At 42.0% G+C, this 24,788-nt stretch overlaps 1 protein-coding gene across 15 annotated transcripts in view; it reads right to left on the bottom strand.

Moving 5' to 3' along the window:
• The window catches only part of FBRSL1 (fibrosin like 1), a 431,893-nt gene that overhangs the window by 43,366 nt on the left and 363,739 nt on the right, over positions 1-24,788 (bottom strand). The gene's annotated exons all lie outside the window — the stretch shown is intronic.

Below are 24,788 nucleotides of genomic sequence, written 5' to 3'. Positions count from 1 at the left end.
TTTTTGCAATCGATTTTTTTTCTTCAAAAACGAATGAAAAACTGATGCTTTTTGATCCGTTTTTCCATTGACTTTCATTATAAAAAAAACAAAACAAAAAAAAACCGATTGAAACGGATCCGTTTTTTAACGGACACAAAAGTAGTGTTGACACTATTTTTGTGTCCGTTAAAAAAAAAAAAAAAAACGGATCAGATTTTTTTTTTATAATAGAAGTCAATGAAAAAGCAGATCAAAACAGATGCACACAAAAAACAGATGAAAAACACGAATAGCTAAAACGCAGTGTAAACCTAGCCTTATACACTAACTATTGGTCATTCTAAGATAATGCAATATACCAGTTGATGATGCAATACTGATGATGCAAACTTTTCCTAGTATTGTATCACAGGCTGTGAGAAGTATAGAAAGTACGTCTATATCTTGAAAATTAGAGACAATTTCAAAATTTGAACATCATTTTCGATCTCAGCACCCCAAAATTAGTTAAGTTCAACTGTTTTCATGTCGGAACCTTTTTGGCTGTTGACCAGTGTAATCGGCCATATTCAGCCGATAATAGTCTTGTGTAATAGAAGGCAACGACCAGCCAACATAAACGATGTCGGCTGCTCGTTGCTGTTGTTTGTCTTTCAACATGTTGAAAAACAAACGACTAGTATAGCAGCGATCTGCTGCTGTCGCTCCGTGGAATAGGAGCCCGCTGACCGCTGCTGTTGTCTCAAGTCCGCTCAGCCAGTCAGTGACAGAGGCGGGATCTGTTTAAAGTCCGCTCAGATCCCGCCTCTGTCACTGACTGGCTGAGCGGACTTGAGACGTCACGTCTCGAGCCCGCGCCAGACACCAGGAAGCGGCCGGGCACTGGAGCGCCGCGATATGGGACCCACCGCTGGATCTGGGGAGGTGAGTGGACTTCTTGTCTCTCAGCCACCTCCTCCCTGGCCAGATCCCAAAATAGCCCCCCCCCTCGCTGGAGTACCCCTTTAAGGCTGGGTTCACACTGCATTTTTGCAGTCCGATTAACATATATGTTTTATGAAAGAAAAAACTGATGCAATTGTGTGCAATCTGTATGGATCCATTTTTCCATTGACTTCCATTATAAAAAAAAGTTTCTCCAGCAACAGGCTGCTCAGTCAATTGCCGACAGAGATGGGGCAGTGGCTCGGCCAGTCATTGGCTGAAGAGCCTGTCACTCCACAGACTGGTTTGGAAGTGCTGGAAGCTGTTGCAATGAGCAAGGAATCCCAGAGACAAGCCAGGAGGACATCAGGGGAACGTGGAGAGGTAAGCATACAGCTTTTTTTCCCCCTTTACCCTCGCATCAGCCATGCCTCACTATTACAAGGAATGGTGCACGGTCGGCGATGATTTTTAATCTCACTGAAAGACAACAATCAGCCTGAATTACCCTGATTTGGCAGATAATTGCTGTGTGTAATCGGGTCCCTATGGATCAGCTCTAGCTCTATAAGATCAGCTCCCAACCTGGTGGACACAGCATGCTCCTCTTGTTTTGGGCCATATGTGGTTTTTCTCACAGATAAGAGCTCCTCACCAAGGATTAAAGAAACCATCTTCAGTTCAAAAATGGGTTGCCTTTAAGGTACTAATCGCCTTAATATTGTCTACAGAAACAATATATCTCCATGAGAGAACTGTACTGTTAGCAACTCCAATGATATAGAAGTGTAAAATGTTCCTTGCCATCATTGGCTGTGACCGGTCTAAGACTTAACAGCAACCAGGGGGGCGTTCAATGGAATGGCAAGACCCCCCCTTCATGCATTCCGTTGGTTACAATGAACAGAAATGCATTGGATCCATCTACTATAGCAGCACAGGCAAAGGGTAAGAGATAAGCAAACATTTAATAAAATAAATATTCTAGGTGATAAGCTTATCTAATGTACTGGAAATTAGAAATAAATCTTTTCTACGTTATCCCTCCTAGAAACATTGCCAGTTCTATCACCCCCCCCACATTCCTTTCCAGTGCCGAATGGGTTAAGTAATGGATTTAAACGGAAAACCAAGCCCATAGTGCAGGGAAATCATATCAAGGATTCCAACTGGGCTAGAAAATGAGCTTCTCAATTTTCTTTCAGCTTCAGAAGAAAGGATAAACATTTCCCATAATGTAACTGCCTAAGTGCTGGACGCGCCTGGATTGAAGAGGATTTTTATTTTCTCCTTACTCTTGTAGTTCATACAAAATGTGGATTCCCAAGATTTAAAAATGAAAAAAATAAATGTATAGACAGAAATCTGACAGAGAAATCAGAGGGACATGAGATGAAGGCACGGCCCATAACGGACAGCACACCCAACGCGACACGTACAATGAACCAAACTGCACAGAGGATCTGCTCACTGATGTCTATATTTAAAGGAATAAAAATGCAATAGGCAGCACCCCAATGTAGTGGTGGAAATATAGGCTTGTTTATTCAGCCATCTATTGTGCGACGTTTCAACGTCTTTTTCAAGGCTATAGCAGAGTCGAAACGTTGCACAATCCATGGGCCAATAAACAAGCCTATATTTTCCCCACTACATTGGGGTACCGCCTAACCCATTCTTGTTGTACTAGAAGTGGAGCCTGGTGTCCGGCCACCCATGGATGTGCACCCTTGAGCTGAACAGCTGCTACTGACTAGAAGTTCACACAGTGCTGTTCAACGTATACATTCTGCTTTATATTAAAGGAGTGACAAGTGACAGAGGACTAGAAAATATGGATGCTTTCGTCCAAGTACAGCACAACATGCATCCAGGGGTTGTGTCTAGTATTGCAGTTCAGCTCCATTGAAGAACATTGAATTGAGCTGCATTACAACAAAACAATGGGGGACATTTATGAAACGTCTGCCAGAGGCGTACGCCAGGGAGAATGTGCAGATTCGCCCCCTTCTCCCTGGCGTACGCCTGCTGTATGCCCCGCTCGCCTGATGGTGGGAGCTTGGGGGGCGCCTGCTCGCATGATCCAAATCTACACCTGCTGGAAGCAGTATGCAGGGCGTAGGTTCGGGCGGCCGGCCAGCCGGATTCACTAAGAGGTGTGCGCCTCTTAGTGAATCCTGCCAGGGAAAAGGGGACAGGGCCTCATATAAGACCGGCATACTTGTAAGCCAGTCCTCATAAATCCCCCCCAATGTGTGGACATGCTTAAAACTCTACAATACCTCTAGTACAATTGAGTATCTGCAGGACTAACAAAGCCTGTAGGTGGATGCCAAGCAGGAGGGATAAACCTTGTGGCTGATGCCTTCAGCAGATCACAATAGTACACAGATATATCATAAAGACCATGTAGGAACCTGGGCACATAGAAAAATTAAAAAAAAAAAAGTTTAGAAAAAGACTCCTATGGTCCATAGTGCTCCCTCTTTATAAAATTGACTGGCGCTTTCTATCCGCTGCATGCACAATCAATCAATAAAATCGGATGTATGTTAGGACTGCTGGAAGCTGCAGGTTTGCAGACTGAAGAAAACTCCCCCAGAGATGAAAGAATGGAAGCCTGGGCTAATCTCTCTGATTCTGCTCCACATGGCGGCTTCCTCTGACAGGAGTAGATTGCTGCATGCTGGGATGGGAGCAATGTCAAATGCCCTCCGTCTCCACAGGGGATGGCAGTCCTGCTGAAACTCTCAATGGCTGCGTCAGCTCAAGCGTGTAAAGTGGTGCTGTGCCAATGCTGAGAACATAGGAAAAATGGATAGCGGTAGAGGGAGCATCCAGGAGAGCAATACATTGGTAGGAGCCATGCAGGCAGGAAGCAACTATCAATACTTCTGGAGGCTCACAACACACACAGGAAAAAGGTCATGAATGGTCTCTGCACAATTACCGCTTGTACAATGGTTTCAAGACCTGGAACTCCATCTAATGGTGGTTTTACACAGATCGCACGATTAACAATTTTGAATGAACAATGTTTTTTTTAATAACGATCAGTGTTTAGACGCAACGATAGATCGTACGGAAAAATAGTTATGTGATCGTTTTGCGATCACTTAAGCCGATCTCACACATGGGTGAAATCATTGAAAGACTGTTTACACAGAACAATTTGCGAATTTTTTGCGAATGATCAACGACGATTTGAGAACATGTTGAAAGACCAAAATGAACGATTTCTCGCTCGTCGCTTGATCGTTCACAGCGTTTACACGGAATGATTATCGCTCAAATGCGATAGTTATCGTGCAAAAATGAACGATAATCGTTCAGTGTAAAAGGACCATTAGGGGCCATTCACACGTCAGCAATATACAGTCCGAATACTGCGGACCAGACCTTGGAACTCCAGGCATCATCATTCATAATGAAGCGGTTTTCAAGGGGTACTCCAATGAAAATATATTTCTTTTAAATCAACTGGTTTCTAATCTTCCCATACTTAGCTGCTCTACGTCCTGCAGGAAATGGTGTTCTCTTTTTAGTCTGACAGTGCTCTCTGCTGCCACCCCTGTCCATGTCAGGAACTGTCCAGAGAAGAGAATGCTTTCTATGGGGATTTGCTACTGCTCTGGACAGTTCCTGTCACAGACAGAGGTGGCAGCAGAGAGCGCTGTGTCAGACTAAAAACACCATTTCCTGCAGGACATACAGCAGCTGATAACTATGGGAAGACTTGAGATTTTTAAATAGAAGTAAATTACAAATATATATAATTTTGTGAAAACAGTTTTTACGGGAGTACCCCTTTGAATCTTCTCGATACTGTACTGAAACATTGTGATCTTCCAGCATTATAATGAATAAGGAGTCACGAGGTCTGGTAAATAGTATATAGCCCGTACATGGACCGCATATTGCTGATGTGTGACTGGACCCTAAGGCTGGGTTCACACTGAATGGCTGAGCCAGGAGTCTGAGCAGTAAGCGGGAGTACAGCCAGGTAACGCATTTGCCGGGCAGCAGAGGGTTAAGTGGGAAAGGGCTTTGCATACTGGCAGCAGAATGTAAAATCCGCTTCGAGGATGGAAAGCCATGGAAAATGACAATACTGGGAATTTCAGCGGATTTCCCTGCGGAATTCACAGCGTGCAATCCGCTGTGATCTGGTATGTGTGAAGGCACCGTTATGCTTTCAGGACAATAAAAGCTGCTATGTTTTAGGGTGTCTGGTGACCAAATAAAAGTAATAGCTAAGCTTCTGCTTGCTATATGTCTGTGCACTATGGCTTCACCAGTTCCTGCAGTGCCCAAATCAGTAGATGGGACGCTATGCTAGTTCACAGCTTGCATGTAACTCCAAAGCTGCCCATACTGGCCACACGTAGCGGCTTTTCTTCTCCAACAGACTGCATTATCGGTTTCTCTGGGTAGCTGTTCCACCCCACTTGCCTCACAAAATTATTTTCTGCTTCCCTGCTAAGTACAGTCAAAGTGCTCTTTCTATCCAAGCCATGCATACTGGGAATGTGATGTGCTGCCAGGGGTGATTCCTCCTATGTTCACCAAGCCTTCGGAGTGAGAAGAAAATGAGAAGGAGAAAAGAAGAATACTATTCATGTGCTTTTTACTACATCAAAGTGACACCAAAGAGCAACCATGTCGTATATAATAATAATGGAAGCTAGCTTCCAGCACTGTTTGAGTGATAAGAGTAGGGGGAGGGGGAGTACTATTTTATGCATGTAACTATGGTTTATTTAAGAGCCAAGGCATAATAAAGGAATAAATATAAAAAATTGTGTAAATCCTAATATCCTACTAGTTAAATTCTAATTCATTAGTTAATAGGTTCCTAATTTACATAACCCATTCACTTTAACAGTACACAGAATCACTAGCTGGTGTGTGGTATAATTCATAAAGGTTTTAATTTTTCACAAGAATCTTGTTAAGTTTCCAGTTTGCAGACTTCGGCTGGTATACATCATTATATCCCAGCACTGTAACCTTATTGCGTTGGGGCCGCCCTGACGCCTACTTCGACCACATTTACATACAGAGCGGGTGTTAATAAAATACAGCGGGCAGGGACACATGGAATAGATATATATTCGCGCAGTGTAAGCTTAGCAGCATGGTTTATATCTCGGATCAGTGCATTAGGGATGGTATTCCTGCCCCCAGAGCGCCAAACTGCCTTATAAGCCTATGGATCTAACTACTAACCTCACAGAAAACACAAAAACACACACAATATACTGAATAATTTATTATCATGTAACTAGAAAAAAATGGTGGGAAGATATCTTACAGGGATCCAACACACGGCCACAATTGTGAGCCTGTAGTTTGGTCTCAAGTCCAGGCCTAATATCAGGTCCAATAACCCAAAGTGACAACAATCTGTTCAGATCACCAGACACACATTCATGGCAAGACTTGCGGAAGCAACTGAGATGCAAAAATACAGTCAAATTACAGAGTGAAACAAGCCAAGGCCTGGATTAAAGGGATACTGTTACCCCCTTAAACTATGTGTGGTTCTCTGCACCAATCACAAGGTTAGATGCTGCACCTGTCAGGTCAGGTCGCTCGCTCCTTGTTCCCTGCTCGATGTCTGTGCTATTACACGCACCAACAGTGAGTGGTGAGGAGGGGGGGGGGGGGACTCTGCCTGGACAATCCTTAGATCGTCTGTATGGCCTATAGGAGATAGAAGAGGTCTACTGCCGGCACTCCTATTACACAGAGCAACGGCCAGCAGACCGTCACTATCATTGTCGTTTTGATTCAACATGTTGAAAGACAATGATCAGCAGACATTGTGCATGTCAGCTGATCGTTGTCTTTCAGCAAGTGCTACTGCACGAGTTGATTATTGGCCGGTAATTGTTTTGTGTAACGGGGCCTTCAGATAATCTGTGTAAACACACCATTAGGCGATGTTCACACAACGTAAGTTCCACAGTAATCACGGCCGTTGTTGCAGGCTGAGGGAATCCCGGCCGGAGTACATACACATAGTATACACTCCGGCCGGGATCCCTAGCAGCGCAGCGAGAAACTAACATGTCAGTTTTCTGTGGCCGCTATTCAATGAATAGTGGCCGCAGAAAACTGTCAGTGCACACAGTGGGGCGAGCGGCTCTGGACGCTCGCTCCATTGTGTGCAGTGGGGAGTTCTGATGCGGGCGTGAACTCAGCGGAGCTAAAGATCATCTGGCCGGCCGGGATGATTTTTTCTTAAACCGACCCGACCGGGTCACGGAACGGCCGGTCTCATACAGCATCTGAACATGGCCTGAAACTGGCTGCACACGACCATAATAAGAAATGGTTTCTACATCCCTGCCATGGCCACAAGTTCTGGGCTGAATGTGGATCTGACAGCTCGCAGTTTAGGTCATCAGGACTTGCAGCAGTAGTATAAAAGCAAGTCTACAGTTCAAGCAAACATGCAAAAGCTCATGTCTTTTTTTTTTTTCAAAGCATATGTTTTAGTAAATATACAATGTATACACAGCCATATAAATAGATCACCCAGTGTGCACAAGTCTTCGGAATAACCTTAAGTGGTCCTGATTAAGTTTCACTCCATCTGGAGCCCACAGAGTGGTGTGAACCCAAAGGCATGATGCATCTGTGCTGAATTTTGCTATACCAGCTACGTAGCTGCTGATATTTGACACACAAATACCCAGTGCTTATATGAAGGTCCATTATGGTTGATATGTTATTAGACTAGTAGTATGAAATCAACAATCTGCCTGTATTGCGTGTGTGGAACCAGGCTTAAAGCGTAACTGTCATGTTTTTTGTTTTTTTATTGCAGAAATCAGTAGTATAAGCGATTTTAAGAAACTCTGTAATAGGTTTCATCAGCCAAAAAAGCCTCTGTACTCAAGAAGCAATCTCCCAGCCTCCCCCCCGACTTCTTATCTGTGCATTATCAGGCAAACACGTCTTCATTACAGAGAAGCCAGTGAAGACGGGCTCTGCTCTCTCCATTGTAATCCTATGAAGGGGGGAGGGGCTGAGGGAGATGAGGGAGCAGGAAGAGGTGACATGAAGGTCAGCTGTTTGTAGACTCTCTGGGCACCTAAAACGCAGGAATCTGGGGTCAGAAAGGTCAGTGCTTATCTATGAACTTACTGAGAGAAGATTGCAGGGTGTTGTGCTTTGCAGAAATCCGTCACTCCTAACAGCCCCTCCCCTCTCCATAGCCACATAATGGAGACAGAAATCCTGCTTCATTTGATGTGAGGGGGGAGGCTGGGAGATTGCTTTTTCAGTACAGAAGGAAACTCTTTTAGTACATAAAACCTATTACAGAGTTTCTTAAAATCGCTTGTACTGTTGATATTTAATGTTTTCAGAAAAATGGCCCTGAAATGACAGTTACGCTTTAAAGCAAACATTTTCTCAAATATTTTGCCAACTCCACTAAACCACCTGAAAAGAACAAAACTATAACCTTATATTTGTCTAATGGTCCTTTTACGATTTGCACGATATTGATCGAATTCGAAAGATAATCGTACGTGTAAACGCAGCGAACGATCAAACGACGAGCGATAAATCGTTCATTTTGATCTTTTAACATGTTCTCAAATTATCGTTGGTCGTTCGCAAAAAATTCGCAGATCGTTCCGTGTAAACATTCTTTCAACAATTTCACCTATGTGTGAGATAGGCTTAAGCGATCGCAAACCGATCGCATAACGATTTTTCCGTACGATATATCGTTCCGTCTAAACGCTGATCGTTATTAAAAAAACAGTTTATTCAAAATCGTTAATCGTGCGATCAGGCGAATTATCGCTCCGTGTAAAAGTACCACAAGTGCACTAGTAATTAGGCGTACAGCTAAGTCAGGTGGAATACCATGACATATGCCACCCCCCCTCTACCACAGAACAGCAAAATTCAATTCAAGTCAACGAGGGCTACAGCATCTCCACAGTAGCAGACTACAAGTAAACCCTGTGTGTAGTCCGATTTTCCAGGTGTCCCCTTTTTCTTGCTAAACTACCAAATAAATGTTTTGGTCCTTTTACATGGAGCGATCATTAAAAAATTTGCGATATTGATTGAACTTTAGCGATTATCTGCTGATGTAAATACACCTAACGATCAAACGACCAAAGTCATTAATCACAGTCTTTCAACATGTCTGAAAATCTTATGGTACTTTTACACGGAGCGATAATTCGCCCGATCGCACGATTAACGATTTTGAATGAACAATGTTTTTATTCAACGATCAGCGTTTAGACGGAATACATCGTACGGAAAATTCGCTATGCGATCGTTTAAGCCTATCTCACACATAGGTGAAAGCGTTGAAAGACTGTTTACACGGAACGATCTGCAAATTTTTTGTGAACGATCAACGATGATTTGAGAACATGTTGAAAGATCAAAATGAACGATTTATCGCTCGTCGTTTGATCGTTCGCAGGGTTTACACGGACGATTATTGTTCAAATTCGATAGTTATCGTGCAAATTCTAACGATAAATCGTTCCGTGTAAAAGGACCATTAGCTGGTCGTTCTCTAAAATTTAGCAGATCGGGTCATTCTCCCTGGTGTGTGGGTTGGCCTTACAGGACAAGTCCTGTGACAATTTGTACTAAAATATTGTATTGCCCCCCCAAGAGTTATACAAACCACCAATATACACTTAATACAGTAAATGCACATAAAGTGCTTTTTTCCCTGCACCTACTACTGCATCAAGGCTTCACTTCCTGGATACCATGGTGATGTCACTTCCTGGATAAAATGGTTATGTCACGACCCGACTCCCAGAGCTGCGTGCAAGCTGTGGCTGTTGGTGATTTGTATAACAATATTTTAACAACAATTTTCACTGGACTTCTCCTCTAAAGTTGAGAATGATCTATTGAACAATATTAAAGCTATCAAAATAACGAATTTTTGGAGCAATTTCTTTCATCGTTTCAAACAAAAAACATCACTAAACAATCTTCAAACGATCATTTAAGCGATTTATCTGCATGTGTGAAAGGACCATAAGCTGGAAGCATGGATTCCTGCAACTTCTGTATCGTTGCAGCTTGTGGGTCCAAAATCATCCCCATTCTCTTGTATGATTGAGGAAACTGTGTGACCAGACAGTGCAACATACTGCTAAACAAAATTTGTGCAGAAGCTAACTTGCAGTGCAGATTTTAAATGGTGGATGGGAATAAGAAAGCAAAATCAGACTACAAAGTTTGTAGTCTGTTACCATAGAGATACCCACATATGAGAATTCCAGAATTCCATTTTCTATTTCAGTTGCAGGGGGACAAAAGGAAGCAATTGGCTTTATAGGTATATGTATCTTTTATATTTGCTGCTTTAGGGCATTTGCAAGCAACCACCTTTTAGATGTTTTTCAAGGGGAGATGGGCACCAAACTGCAGTAAACATTTCTCAAGGACGCAGACAGCCTTTCATCTGTGGTTCTGGATAATGGTCATGCATAATTCAAGGGGCTTTACACAGCAACACAGAAGATTTAAAATCCAGAAGCAAAACCAGCACTTTTTTTCACTTAATGCTAAGCAATCCGCTCTGTAACCGAGATGAACAGGTGCAGGACTAATCACAGAACCCTAACAAGAGTGTAACATTCCAGTCAGGAGGCCTCTGAGGATCTCTCCATGCTACCTCGACTTTGGCGCTTCACAACCTCGCTTAATCCGCATGATATAGCCACAAAGTTAAACTGCACAGATGTTCAGCAATCTGTACTTGTGATAATTGCTCTAATATGGAGCAGATAACAGTTATCTGCTAATGGGGAGAAATCTTCCCGTCACTGGGCGATAATCACTGTTATTGGGTTGGCTAGTTTTAATTTTAACCTGAAGTAGATGGAATACAATTTCATATAAATATACAAAATGTATAAAAATACATACATTGATATTTAGAATCACAGCCAGTCACTCTAGGTGTATAGGGACACATCCCTGCTCTGTAAAGGAACATGCACATGGCTGTATTCTTTCCATTCTCGTTACTGTTCTCTTTAGCGAACTGGCCCTATAGTCCTGATAAATCTTACTTAATATAATGTAATGACATACTAAGCCATCAGGATCATTGAGCGAAATACAACCTTAAAGGGGTTGTCCGGCATTTTTTTAATATATTGCTGCTGGTTCATATAAAACAATAAACATTCTTACCTCTCTGCGCTCCCCCAGTGTCCTGTTGAGGTGTCGCTGGTGTTCCCTGCTGACTGCAGAGCTCCCGCTTCTGAGACGAACTCATCTTTGGAGTGAAAGTCCGCTCAGCCAATCACATGGCTGTGGGGCTGTCCCATCTCATGGTCCATTTACACAGAAACATTATCCGACAGATTATCTGCCAAAGATTTGAAGCCAAAGCCAGGAATGGATTTGAAAAGAGAAGAAATCTCAGGCTTTCCTTTATGACCTGATCTCTGTTTATAGTCTGTTTCTGGCTTTGGCTTCAAATCTTTGGCAGATAATCTCTCTGTGTAAATGGACCCTTAGGCACTGATTAGCTGAGTGGGCTGTCACTCCAGAGATGAGTTCAGAAGTAAAGGCTCTGTAGTCAGCGAAGTGACACCAGCAACACTGCAAAAGGACAGTGAGGGAGCGCAGAGAGGTAAGCATAATATGTTTATTGTTTGATATCCACTAGCAGCGATATATTTAAAAAATTCTGAATGCTGGAAAACCCCTTTAAGTGAAGAGGAATAAATATACTTTCAATCACTAACACAGTTCTAATTAAAAACAAAAAACAAAAAACACACAATGGAATAACTGCCAGCCCAAATGCAACATGTGAAAGGAGCCTAAGGGCCCTATTTCACCGGACAATTATCTTTCAGATTATCGTTAAATCTAAACGATAACTGCATTTCAACCGAACGATTAACGACTGAACGCTTTATAAAGACCTGGACCTATTTTTATAGTTGCTCGTTCGCAAAATGTTTGCAAATCGTTCGCATTGAATAAGATGTAATTCGGTGGTTCACAGTAGATATGAACGCAATAGCGAAGAAATAGCGAAGAAAAAATTATCGCAAATACGATCATAAGTAACGATTATCGTTCTATGGAAATGAGGGAACGTTTTCTGGTCTTTCGCAATAGCGGTTGTTTGAGATCGGTAATCGTTAACGATTATGCGAACGATATTCGTCCGGTGGAATAGGGCCCTTAAACAAAGAAATTTCTCCTTCTTAAGGAAACAAAAACCTTCTTAGACTGAGGACAACATTTCGTGATACGGTTCTGTGTAATGTGCTACTTGACACCTCTAATTCTATCATTACAAAAATAAGAGCTATACAGTCCTATGCTCCTCAATGATGGAAAAAGGTAAATAAATAGAATGACTGAAATAAAAGGCGTGTTTTTATAAATCAGATAAAATGAGACGTGCTTATTTTGGAAAGTATGTTATTCCAGATGCTCCAAGCTGCTTGGATTCTGTCCCGGACTTTAACCCTCCTGGTGCAGTGAGGTGAATGATGTTCCTTTGCTAGATACCCTGGGGCTCTAGCCTGTAACTGGATAATGATCTCCATTCCATTTGAGGATAGTTTGTTCCAGTAGATTTGTCCAGGACAAAGAAAGGAGAAGACAAATCAGTGCATGCAATTCACTGTTGTCACCGACTTTGCTTGACACTGAAACACCACCAGGAAACATGGCCACTGGAAACAGAATGATGTTTTTTCTCACAACTAGGTTTTAAAGGGGAGCACAATTGATTTTTTAAATTCTTTCAAATCAACTGGTTTTAGAAAGTTATATAGATTCGTAAATTACTTCTAATTAAACATCTCCAGTCTTCTAGTACTTATCAGCTGCTGTATATCATGCAGGAAGTGGTTTATTCTTTCCAGTCTGACACAGTGCTCTCTGCTGCCACCTCTGTCCATGTCAGGAACTGTCCGGAGCAGCAGCAGAGAGCACTGCGTCTGACTGGAAAGAATGCACTACTTCCTGGAGGACATACACCAGCTGATAAGTACTAGAAGGCAGGAGATAAAAATAAATTACAAATATCTATAACTTTTTTTAAAACTGTTGATTTGAAAGAAAAGTCATTCAAAATTTTTAAAAAAAAATCATACTAAATATGTTCAATGTTAACCCCCACAGCAATATATTTAGAGGGTTTCCAAGTTTAAAATGTTTAGCATCTTCTAAGGTCTAACTGTCAGTGAACCATTTATTTAAGGAACAATTCACACGATAAAAAAAAAAAAAACGATTAAGGCTCCATTCACATCATACTTTGGCCTTGCAGCTATATGTCAAAGGCAGAAACACACAGTGGGATAGGTCCCCTGTCCATATACAGACAGTTACATTATCATAACTTCCCCAGAAAAGAGGGCAGCTTTTCATCTCCTCCTCCAGAGTGTTGTTACTGCTCGCATACAGTGTGTCAGGCCATTGGCTGCAGTACCACCATCCTGAAGGAACCAGGAGGAGGAGAAGGAGGAGGAAAGGTGGAATAAATTGTTAAAATGCAAAAATTGTCACACACTGTTTTTTGGCCTAAAAAAGCTGCGGTCAGAACTTAGCTCAGAGTCAATTGGGAAAATGAAACAATGCCAATGTTACTTTTTTTTTTTTTGCTTTTTTGCAGTTTCGCAAAATCGCACCAGGCTACGCATTTGAGCATTTAGTTACTTACAAGAAATGTTTGTGAAAGCGCTGTGTCTATATACATAATGGCGGTTTTTGTAAGGTTTTTTTTTTTTCTCCAATTCTTTAATAGAAATTCTATAATTATATGAAAAAGAATTACGGGACTTGTACTGAAAAAATACAGGGGATAAGATGACCCCGATAAAAGCTCCTTTACTAACTAAAATGAGAAAACACCTGAAAAACTGCTAAAAAGAAGGAAAAACGGCATGCAGTTATTGGGTGTTTTTCCAGCCAAAAAAACTGTGCCTGGGGAAGCTCCAATGATAGTGTCCGTAAAGGGAGAGTGACGTCACTGGATCTTGCAGAGCTATCCAAAGCTTCGCTTTGGCTGTCCAGGCATGGACATGGGAATGGGAGTTTTGCCACAGCTGGAGAGCCAAGGTTCCCCATCCCTGCATTAAATGGTGATAGATACTCTGGCATCAGTCACCCACAGGCCAACATAGCATCCATTAAGTGATTATTTTTTCTATAAAAAGGATCCGGCAGTATAAAACAGAATATTTTACAACACTTTCTCATACTTCTAACTTTTATCTTTTACTGTTATACAATGGCCAGGACACAAAAAGGCCACTATTTTGGCCCTCATCTGACAAAGGACCCCTATGGACACGTTTAGTGTGTATGTAAGGAGTGTCCCTGACTAACATGCCAAATGTAAGAGAAAGATGTCATGTGAATGAGGCCTTACCAACAGATATATTATCAAAATTTGTCCTACAAACACAGATCGAGAACCACTGGTGCAAAACACGAACTTGACGCCCTTTAACACACACCAATTTTTGGGTGAATGAGAGTTCATAGAAATGCTTTATTATAACAATTGGACCATATTAACAACTGAGTGTTTTCTCATACGTCGGCTGATTGTTGGACACTGAACAACATCTGCAATGAAATCCTCACTATCAAATCCATAGCATTGGGTGCAGATTTTATACACAGAGTCTGGTGATTACATGCCTTGGATTGTGCTTGCACATAAAATCCACAGTACATCTGCTATGTGTGAGCATAACCTTAGTATATATGTATATCTTTATGGGAAAAGATTTAGTAAAACTTGTAATTTATTGATTAAAATCCCTGATGTTTCCATGCTGAAGAATCCGATCCATTGAGTGACACCGCCCACTGGACTCCTCCTCATAGAATGATCAGGCATTTCCATCAACATGTTACACAACATACTTTATATTTTCCAACAAAGATAGATATACAGTGGTGCCTTGCATTATGAGTATAATTTGTTCCGGGTCCGCGCTTGTAATCCAAATCCACTCTTAAACCAAAGCAAATTTTCCCATAATAAATCATAGAAATGCAGACAATTAGTTCCACACTCCAAAAGTAAGGATTTATTATTCGAAATAATATGTAAAAAAAATGAAAAACATTCAGAAACAGCAAAATATGTGATATTATAGGTACAGGAATAGAGAGGATGGGAAACAGAAGGGCGGACAGAGACTGCAGGGAGCATGAAGGAATGAGCAGGGCAGATGTGGGCACATACATGCAGCGCTCTCTGTCCGGGGAGAGAGGGGTTACAGCTATAAAGAGATTACCTCCACAGACCTGTCCCCTGATGTAAGCCCCAGCCTGAGGTGGATCTGCCATGATTAGGAAGGTAAGGGAGACTTCCTGGGTCAGAGTACAGGGCTGTAGACCCCGCTATGCAGACCATGCTCCTCCACTCCCCCTTCCACCCAGTACAGGGAGCTCTTAAACCTAAGCAATGCTTTTAAACCAAGTCCCAATTTTGAAAAACTGTGAGCTCTTAAACCAAGTTACTCTTAAACTAAGGTACCACTGTGTAGATATGGATATGTATACATACATACATAAATATATATATATATATATATATATATATATATATATATATATACACACCAACAATCACTGAACATAGGGATATTAGTGAAAAAAAATCCAATGGAGTACTCATTTAAGAGTTTCGGCTGATTGTCCCTTACAAAATTTGAATATGCAAAGAAGGGGTCCGTGGAGCCTCAGTTGTGAGTCTCAAAACACGGGAATAGCCAGATATCCCTCTCACCAGAGAAGGAAGCCCATTGCCAAGGGGGGCCTCCCAGTGGGGAGAACACCAAACCACCCTGATACATAGTCCCTCAGGTCCTCGCTCTGTTGCGAGCATTGGGACCTAAATAGGGAAACACCAGGGTGGCCCCTGTAAGTCAAAGTCTAACTCTGTTGCGAGTATAACTACATAACACAAGGGTTACCAAGGCTAGGCATCCATATATCCACTCTGCTCTTCCTGCTCTATGACATGGTGGCAATAGGTTAGAAAGCATTGTCTTGGTGGCAGGTTCCCTTTAAGAAAATAATAGAATCCTAAAGTGACCTGACATCTAAAGTAACTTGCATATTCCGGATAGAGTGAACAATAGTGCTGAAATAAAAGTTATAAGAAAGGGACTTAAAAGAGCAAATTGCATATGAAAGCAGGAAAAAAAAAAAAAAAAAAAAAAAAAAAAAGAGGTGAAAATGTAACCTCCATATGGTGTTCTGTATGTAACAGTTGTATGTACGGATAGAGTCTGCAGCTGAAAGCTTGTTAATCTCTTTGTGTCACTCTAAATTTAATGAACTGAGCTCCTCGGACAAACCAGTAAATGAACCTTCGGTCTGACTGCCAGAGATCAAAGTGGCATTTGCTGCCCAAACAGTTTGTGTTCTAGCGCTGTACATTACCGGCAACATAACAGGTGCGAGAAGCATGAACACTCCATCCTGCTCTTGAGTTGCAGTGAACAGATTAACTGGATTGTCACCTTGTAGCACATGTGTGACTAACTGACAAAGATAGCCCTCTCGAGGTCTGTCCAGATGGTTTTATCAGGAGATCCGGCACCAACACATGCTCAAGCTGTACCAAAGACTAAAAAGCTCCACATCCCTCTCATGCACTCTGCATATACTGTGTCAGTACAGTAGCGCAGAGATTTCTGGGAGTTCCAAAGTGCAGTCCACAATCTGTAAATAGGGTCCGTTCACAGGCCTAAGGCAACATTCACACGTTCAGTAGTTTTTCAGAACTGTATATGATGTGTGCAATCATCCACAATCCGCAAAATATCTGTCCGTACTGCATCTGCAATCCGTATTGTTTGCGGATCATCAAAGAAGGGGAAGGTGAAGATAAATAACAGGAATGGTTAAGGGTACTATTACACGGAACGACCGTCCGTTTAATCGGCCGAAAAGGCCCTATCTGGCTGATTATCGTTCCATGTAATAAAGACAACGATCAGCCGATGATCGTTGTCATCGGCTGATCATTGTCATAAGTTTTGACCTATAATCGTCGGGTGCCAACCGCGCACTGCTATGTGTAATAGCGGTACGCGGCGGACGCTGACGATATGCAAAGAGGAATACATACCTATCCAGGTTGCAGGGCTCCTCTTCCTCTGAGCTTCTCACCGGGTCCCGCGCGCTCCGGCTTCACAGCGGCTGGTCTCAGCTGGCAGGCCGCTCGGCCAATCACAGGCCGGGACCGCCGTGGCCAGTAAATGGCTGAGTGGTCTGTCAGCTGAGACAAGTGCTGTGAAGCTGGAGCGCGCGGGACCCGCTGAGAAGCACAGAAGAGCCCTGCAGCCTGCATAGGTATGTATACAGTTTAAACAAAGGCTGCAAGGACATCGGTAACAATGTCCCTGCAGCCCTTGTTAAACTATTATCGGCCTGTGTAATAGGCCCAGTAAACGGGCGCTGATCTAGCTGATCGGCGCTCGTTAAGAGGTATTACCGGGCCCCCATTGGCCAGAGTAATACCACCCTTAAAATGATTTGTCATCCGCATTTTTTTATGGATTTGCAGGCGTTAAGGCTGTTTCTTCCGCAAAAATTACAAATGCTCCCAGAAAATCTGTGCTGCAATTACAGTCCGTAATAGAGCGCAGTAGAGCGTCAGTAATTTTTGTGACAGCAATTTTTGCTGATTATGGATCGGTAAATTATGGATAGTGTGAAATCAATGGGCTCCAAATTTGTTTGTAGTTGCGGATTGGCAATTACGGACAAAATTGCGGAACACGTGTATGTAGCCTTAGAGGGGTACTACAGCTAAAATCTTTTTCTTTCAGATCAACTGGTTTTATAAAGTTATTTAGATTTGTAATTTACCTCTATTTAAAAATCTCCAGTCTTCCAGTACTTATCATCTGCTGTTTTCTTTCCAGTCTGAGACAGTGCTCTCTGCTGCCACCTCTGTCCATGTCAGGAACTGTCCAGAGCAGGAAAGATTTTCTATGGGGATTTGCTCCTGCTCTGGACAGTTCCTGACATGGACAGAGGTGGCAGCAGAGAGCACTGTGTCAGACTGGAAAGAATACACCACTTCCTGCAGGACATAAAGCAGCTGATAAGTACTGGAAGACTTGAGATTTTGAAATAGAAGTAAATTACAAATCTATATAAAATTTCTGAAATCAGTTGATTTGAAAGAAAATAATTTTCACTGGAGTACCCCTCTAAAGTCCTGAACACTTCTGCTAAAGGGAGCCAATAGGTGAATACTAATAGGCCTATCGAATAATCTGGATTATTGTACAACAATAGTAAATACAACTGGTGGTTTATGCTCCTTTTACACGGAACGATTATCGTTCGAATTTTCAAAATAACGATCGCATTTGAGCAATAATCGGCTCGTTTAAACATGGGAAATGATCAAGCGATGAACAATAAATCATTCATTGTGATCTTTCAACATGTTCTCAAATCGTCATTGGTCGTTCACTAAAAATTCGCAGATCGCTTCGTGTAAACAGTCTTTCAACGATTCACCCTGTGTGTGAGATGGGCTTAAGCGATCTTAAAACGATCGCAATAATGATTTTTTCAAACGATATATCGTTCAGTCTAAACACTGATCTTTATAAAAAAAACCACATTGTTACTTCGAAATCATTTATCATTCGACTGGGCGAATTATCGCTCCGTGGAAAAAGGACCATTAGACAGATCTGAACTACTGGATGGTGAATGAATTTTATGGAATTATAGACAACACCTATGATTAACTGTTCCAATGTAATAGACTATTCCGCACAATAGAAGGGTATGAAGAGATGGCTGTCAATCATTTATAGAAACCGCCGTAAGTCTGGCACCAGTGGTACATTTCCAGATGGCTTCAAGATTTCTTCCTGGCTGCTGGGAGTTCCCTAGCCAATGTTCATATCAACCTTACCAACATACTGACAAGCCTAATATGTAGAATGTAGGAGAAATCTGGCCACCAGGTGGAAGTGTGACATCTGTGACAGCTTCCATTTCTGCAGCCAGAACAGCGGAGATCCATACCATGGGACACACCTTCCGCGGGTCAGTAATATCACATTAATAAAGCCAAATTCAGCTGTCTGGCAGGTCTTCAGTAAAACAGGGATAGTCTTAAATGAAACGTATATCAAGCCACTGGCAAAGAATGCTTTCAAAGACAAAAGGCAAAAAAGAAAAAAAAAATTAAACCTTTTGTTAACATTTTAGCCTCTTTTTTTTGTCTCTGCAAAAAGGGCACAGCATGAAAATACAATGAGACAGAATCCCATGCAGACACTCAGCCACGGCTGGGGAAAAAAGAAGCCTTGTTCTCTAATTGCAGAGAATTCAGCAAAATGCTCTTCAGTCTAAAAAGGTCAACTGATTAAAATGAAACATACTTCACAGCTTTACTGCCGCTACCGTCACATGTAAGCTGCGCCGTGCACTCCACACACCCGGTGAGCAGCGGCTGCTCCCGCCAGGATTCCACCAGTAGCGTTAATATCAAAACTCAGCACACGCATTAAAAGAAAAACATCTGCAACAAAGCATTAAAAATAGGTTACACGGGCTGTACAGGATTGGAAAGAAATAGATCCTCTCTTTCCACAAACCGCACTACTCTTGTCTATGGGCTCCATCTGGCTTGCAGTATGGCTGCATTTACTTTACTCAGGCAATACGAGATAGACACAATAACATTAAAGTGTCACTGACGTTTACATTTTTTTTTTGCAGATTTGTCTGTGTAAAGTCACCCTAACACATGTTTTCTGTTTTGGTTGGTGAACTCCCATGTTTCTTATTGAGTTCACCAATAAAACATTGTGCAAACACAGTCATATATAGCTGGGAGTTTGTGGATCACTATTTGGATCCATCACACGGTGCCTTGTGTCAAACAAAATAACAGGGTGCAAATATGAACACGGCCTAAATGGAAGTCACAGAACTCCATTCATATAGGTGAATAGGACACTTCGGATGCATTATTTTGTGCACTTTAACATAGGCCATGATTCTACTGAGCCTAAATTTACATCATAGTACCTTAAGCTAATGGCGACAGAAACACAAGGTGCTTTAAGCGTCAATTTTACAATACAGATATGAAAATGTAGACATACCATGGTCATCTAAAAGCAGTATTGGCTATAGCCACATCTAGGTTTTGCCACATTCCTTTGTTAGAAAAAAAAATTGCGCACCAAGCAGCATTATCTTTTCCCCCCATAAAAACAACAGACACCTTTGTGAAACCCAACAGGGGTCAATAAGGTCCATCAGTCACCTCCGCTATAGAGATGAGTGAATCGGGCAGAGGATCGGGTACGTAGGAACCTGAACCATCCGGCATTTGAATCCCCCTGTCTTCCCGTTCTGTGGGGAAGATGGAGATAGCACGAGTCCTGGCTGGAGAACAGAAATACAGCCTTGGCTCATGGAAAGGGAAGAATGCGGGATTAAAATGCTGGTTCAGGTTTGTACGAACCCAAACCTCGGCCCGATTCGCTCATCTATACTCCAGTATCCATGGCGCACCCGATTTGGCACTGTCTTGTGGTTTCCATTAATAAGGAAAACAAGACTGTAGATGTGAACAAAGCCTAACTAGTACTCTATTATAAGGCCCATACCTTTCTGCTAGTGGAAATGCATAATGACAGGTGACATTTCTAGATTAAATAAAAAGAAGAAGAAAAAAAAAAAAGGAATATGCAGAATATGCAGGGCTCATAGTAGAAAAATACGCTGTGGCAGATTTGTGTGTCACCTAGCAAACAGAAGAGCTGAATTTGACAGGTTTCCCTGTAGCACATTATATATCTGTGTGGCAACATGCATCTGGTGCATTAATTAAAAGTCCGGCTCCTATGAATCTACCAGGAAGCTTTCATTTTACAGCATATCATTTTTAAGTGACTTTGTGGCTCTCGGAGTCTGCCAGAACACAACACTGTGCTATAAAACTGCTACACCTCAGCTCCCAAGGACATTAAATCCTTGTAAAAGTGCCTGCATTTTAAGCAGCCAATATTTCAGTGTGCCAGGCTCTCCTTCCCCCGGGAGAGGATTTAAATGATGGGAAGAGGTAAAATGCATAAACCAAACATAGTTATCGCATTATATTTTGGGAGGTGATTGGGATGTTTTAAACATGGAATGGAAAAATTCAGCAGCATAAAATGTAAAACAGCATGAAGAGCAGAGTCTGTCCTGCCTTGTGGCTTGGCTAGAGCACCAAGCTGTTCTCCATAGAGAAGGGGCCATTTTTAGTCCTTGACAACATATAAGCAGGATAAACAGATTTTTCCCCATAGAATATATAGTTTAAATGTTGTTGTCAAAGCCATGAAATTATAATTGGCTTATGAAGCTATAAAACAACAAAAGGAGTAACACTCTCCCTACCAACACTTCCCAGATCCCCTGCCCAATTCTGTTTACAAGGCTCCAGCAAAGGCAATGACTGGCTGTAGCGGTCATGTGCTGAGGCCCCCCCACTCTGGCCTGTGATGGTGACAGCAGTCAGATATTGTGATGACACAATAGCACTGGAGTTGGGTGACCAGAACCTGGAATGGCACATGGAAAGGGGAGGAGGGAGGAGGATGGGTAAGGTGAGGTGAGTATTACTTATAATTAACATCATCAAGGAGCTAGCAATCCCTTTCATCTAAAATATGGCCACGGGACCATCAGAGACCTCTTATATTGACCCTACTACCAGCTCAAAGTAAACAGATGGCAGCATGGCACAGTGTGTATGGCAACACACAGCATAAGACACAATATAGCAAGTAAATAACTTTAAATAGAATTAAATGTGGAGCACCCATTTTGCCTAGATCAGTGTATGCCCTAGTAACCAGTGAATAACCATTGCTAGCTTACATACTTGCAACAAGACATTGTGGAGCCTCTGCAATGCCAACAATTTACAAGGATTACTCATTTACAACATTGTACCCCAAATAAAATTACATTTGTTTGAACATATACACAAAAATATCATGACAAAAAACGTCTACCATGACAATTTGCGGTTTATAATATTTGAAATCATTGCCAATTTTTACCTCATAAGGATTAAAAGAATACACATAGTAACCCGGACTTTCATGTTGACAGGAAAAAAAAAAAGGCATAGAGACAACTTCAGGCTAGGTTCACACTATGTAATAACTAAAATAAAGGGCGGTGTTTGTACGACTGCCATTGATTATGAAAGACGGCCGTCATTTTTACATAGTGTGAACCTAGCCTCATACTGTGCTCTACAGATTCATGTAAAATGGAGCAGTCAGGACAAACCCGCCCAAGACCTTCTGTTAACTCTAAGCTTCCTATTCACAGTATTCTCAGCTTTTTCTTGTAATGATACAAGCATCACATACCACAGCAATGAGCACACACAGAGTACAGAACGTGCACGTCCATTAAAAGCCTTTCTGCACCATCACAAATTAGCTATTTCCCGCAAAAGTCCAGTCTGCCAGGAGTTCAGAGAGAACAGGATTTACTCTGTGTGTTCTCCAGCAATGTATAATATCTGACATGCCATCCCCCATCATGTAGGAACTACAACAGAGTGATTTTTTTGGTATAAACAAAACAAAACATAAAACTGGTCCATCAGTAGTTTGTTGGCCAAGCTGTGGCGTGAACTGTGACATCCTTTCTAGTGCTAAATGGGTTACGATATGGGTCTCCAAACTGCGGCCCTCCATTTGTCGCAAAACTACAACTCCCAGCTAAAGCTTTGGATTTGGCTGTCGAGGCATGATGGGAAATGTAGTATTGCAACAGCCGGAGAGCCGCAGTTTGGAGACCCATGGGTTAAGATATTACTAGGTTGGGTTTGCACCTAGTATTTTGGTCAGGAGTGGAAGTGACACTAAGGAAAAAAAAAATGTGCACCCTTTTCTGTGTTTTGGACCCACTCTCCTGCTTTTGCCTAAAAATACAACATATAAGTCCACCCTTTAGCACTTCTGTTATAGTGTGCATATAAAAGGGGTATCCGGGCGTCTGCGCCATGCCAAGCAGCCACTTAAGAGTTGTGGACACCAAAAATTAACTTGAAAGATTACAAAACACAAAAAAATTCTTATAACATTTAAAAAACCCAAAGTGTTAAAAACTGCTTAAAAATAGAATACGCCTGGAAGGTAGAAAATAACACTTGTAGCTAGCTGACACATGTAATAAATAGGCGCACGTTGCTATAGATCTATTTCTTAATAAGCATTTTCTTAGCCCTTCAAGTGGAGCCGGTCTCTCAAAGACTTAAAGGTCTTAAAGGAAGGCTGGAGAAAGATGATCACCCGCATGCCAGACCTGTCAGTAAATCAAGGCCGGAGTTATTGCTTGTGACAGGTGAACTGTAAGCTGCTAATTATTCCTTGCTGGGTAATCTGCACAGGAGAGGGGATATAAAGGGATTAGCAGTGCTGGCTAAAAGAGGATCAGTTTAACCCCTCAAAAGCCAAAGGGCAGTTAACCAGCCACATTTCATGCAGTTTCCGGCAGGACTAAAAGCAAAGAGCGGGGCACGTTTAGCATTATGTATGGCTGGCTGCGACCTAGTAGAGTGTAAGCGACATATTCCTTTATACAGAAGCTTCTCCTCTGCGGTAAACTCGAAATTTGTTGAAAAATACATGACTGACGCAAAATGGCGTTCACAGGACATGTGGGGCTATTTAAGACAAGACCAAAGCTGTCCCTGTTTCCCACAGAAAGCATGACTGTAACACTAGGAACATTCCCCCATACAGATAACCCGGGTTAATCATTAACATCCTCAGAGATAACAATGAGTTATTTTATATGGCTTGGAAAGATAAGACTGTACATGTAAAGAGCAGGATATGTGAGGGCTGGCAGCATAAAGACCATGGGTACAGCTATAAAACCCACAGTCCAGCTCTTATCATAGGTTGGTCACATGACACCTATAAGCTATCTATATCGGCCTGTATTATGTACATATATTTACGATGCATGATAATGCAGCTATGACTATTTTTCTACGTGTTGGAATACGAGCCTTTAAGAGCGTAAAATGCTCCCCCGCAAAAGCAAAGATGCCAGTTCTTGTGCGGATTAATGGACAGATCACTTCTGTTCACCCAGGCAATGATTCAGCTCAAGATGAAGACCCTGGCAGCCTGAGAACAGCACTGCAGGGGTTAATAGAAGCAATCTGTTGTACTAGCATCCTGTTTCATATAGAATATGTATGCAGCTGGCCATGGAGACCAATTGTCCTAAAGATTATTCTTCACGTTTTGTTATAAAATAGAACATGTTATGTGTATTTTATATATAGACGCTTGCTGGGACCAGGGTCAAGTATAGTTTACAGCATGAGGGCTATGTCGTGCCATGGAAAGAGGTAATAATCAGATTTGCAGACTATTCAGTGGCCGGGCATTGAAGGATAAATTAGGTTTACATCCCCTTTCACCAATATGGGGCTTGCAAGTAAATAAGATTCCAGGAGAGGTAAGAATATAACAGCTTACATACCACAACGGCTATGTAATGCTCCTATGCGGGAGACATGGGGGGATTGGATTTCAGGCTCATGTAGTGGTATAAAATTTGTGCTCATGCAGCTCTTGAGCAGGAAGGTGAGAGGTGTCCCTGTATTTGATATCTATCAGCACTCACTGGCAGCAGGCTGCACAAAAGCCATGAAAAGGATGAAAATAATCACTGAAAACTACAAGTACATTCTCCACCGCTGTGGGCGGACATGCAGAACAGGACGACACTTTGTTTATAAAAATCTGACAACTGCGGATTACGGTTTTGCACTAGCAAGGGTTAAGTCAGCAGACAATGTG

This window comes from Dendropsophus ebraccatus, chromosome 3 (genome assembly GCF_027789765.1).
Source record: "Dendropsophus ebraccatus isolate aDenEbr1 chromosome 3, aDenEbr1.pat, whole genome shotgun sequence".
Classification (NCBI taxonomy): domain Eukaryota; kingdom Metazoa; phylum Chordata; class Amphibia; order Anura; family Hylidae; genus Dendropsophus; species Dendropsophus ebraccatus.
This window is presented reverse-complemented; position numbering and strand designations above follow the sequence as displayed.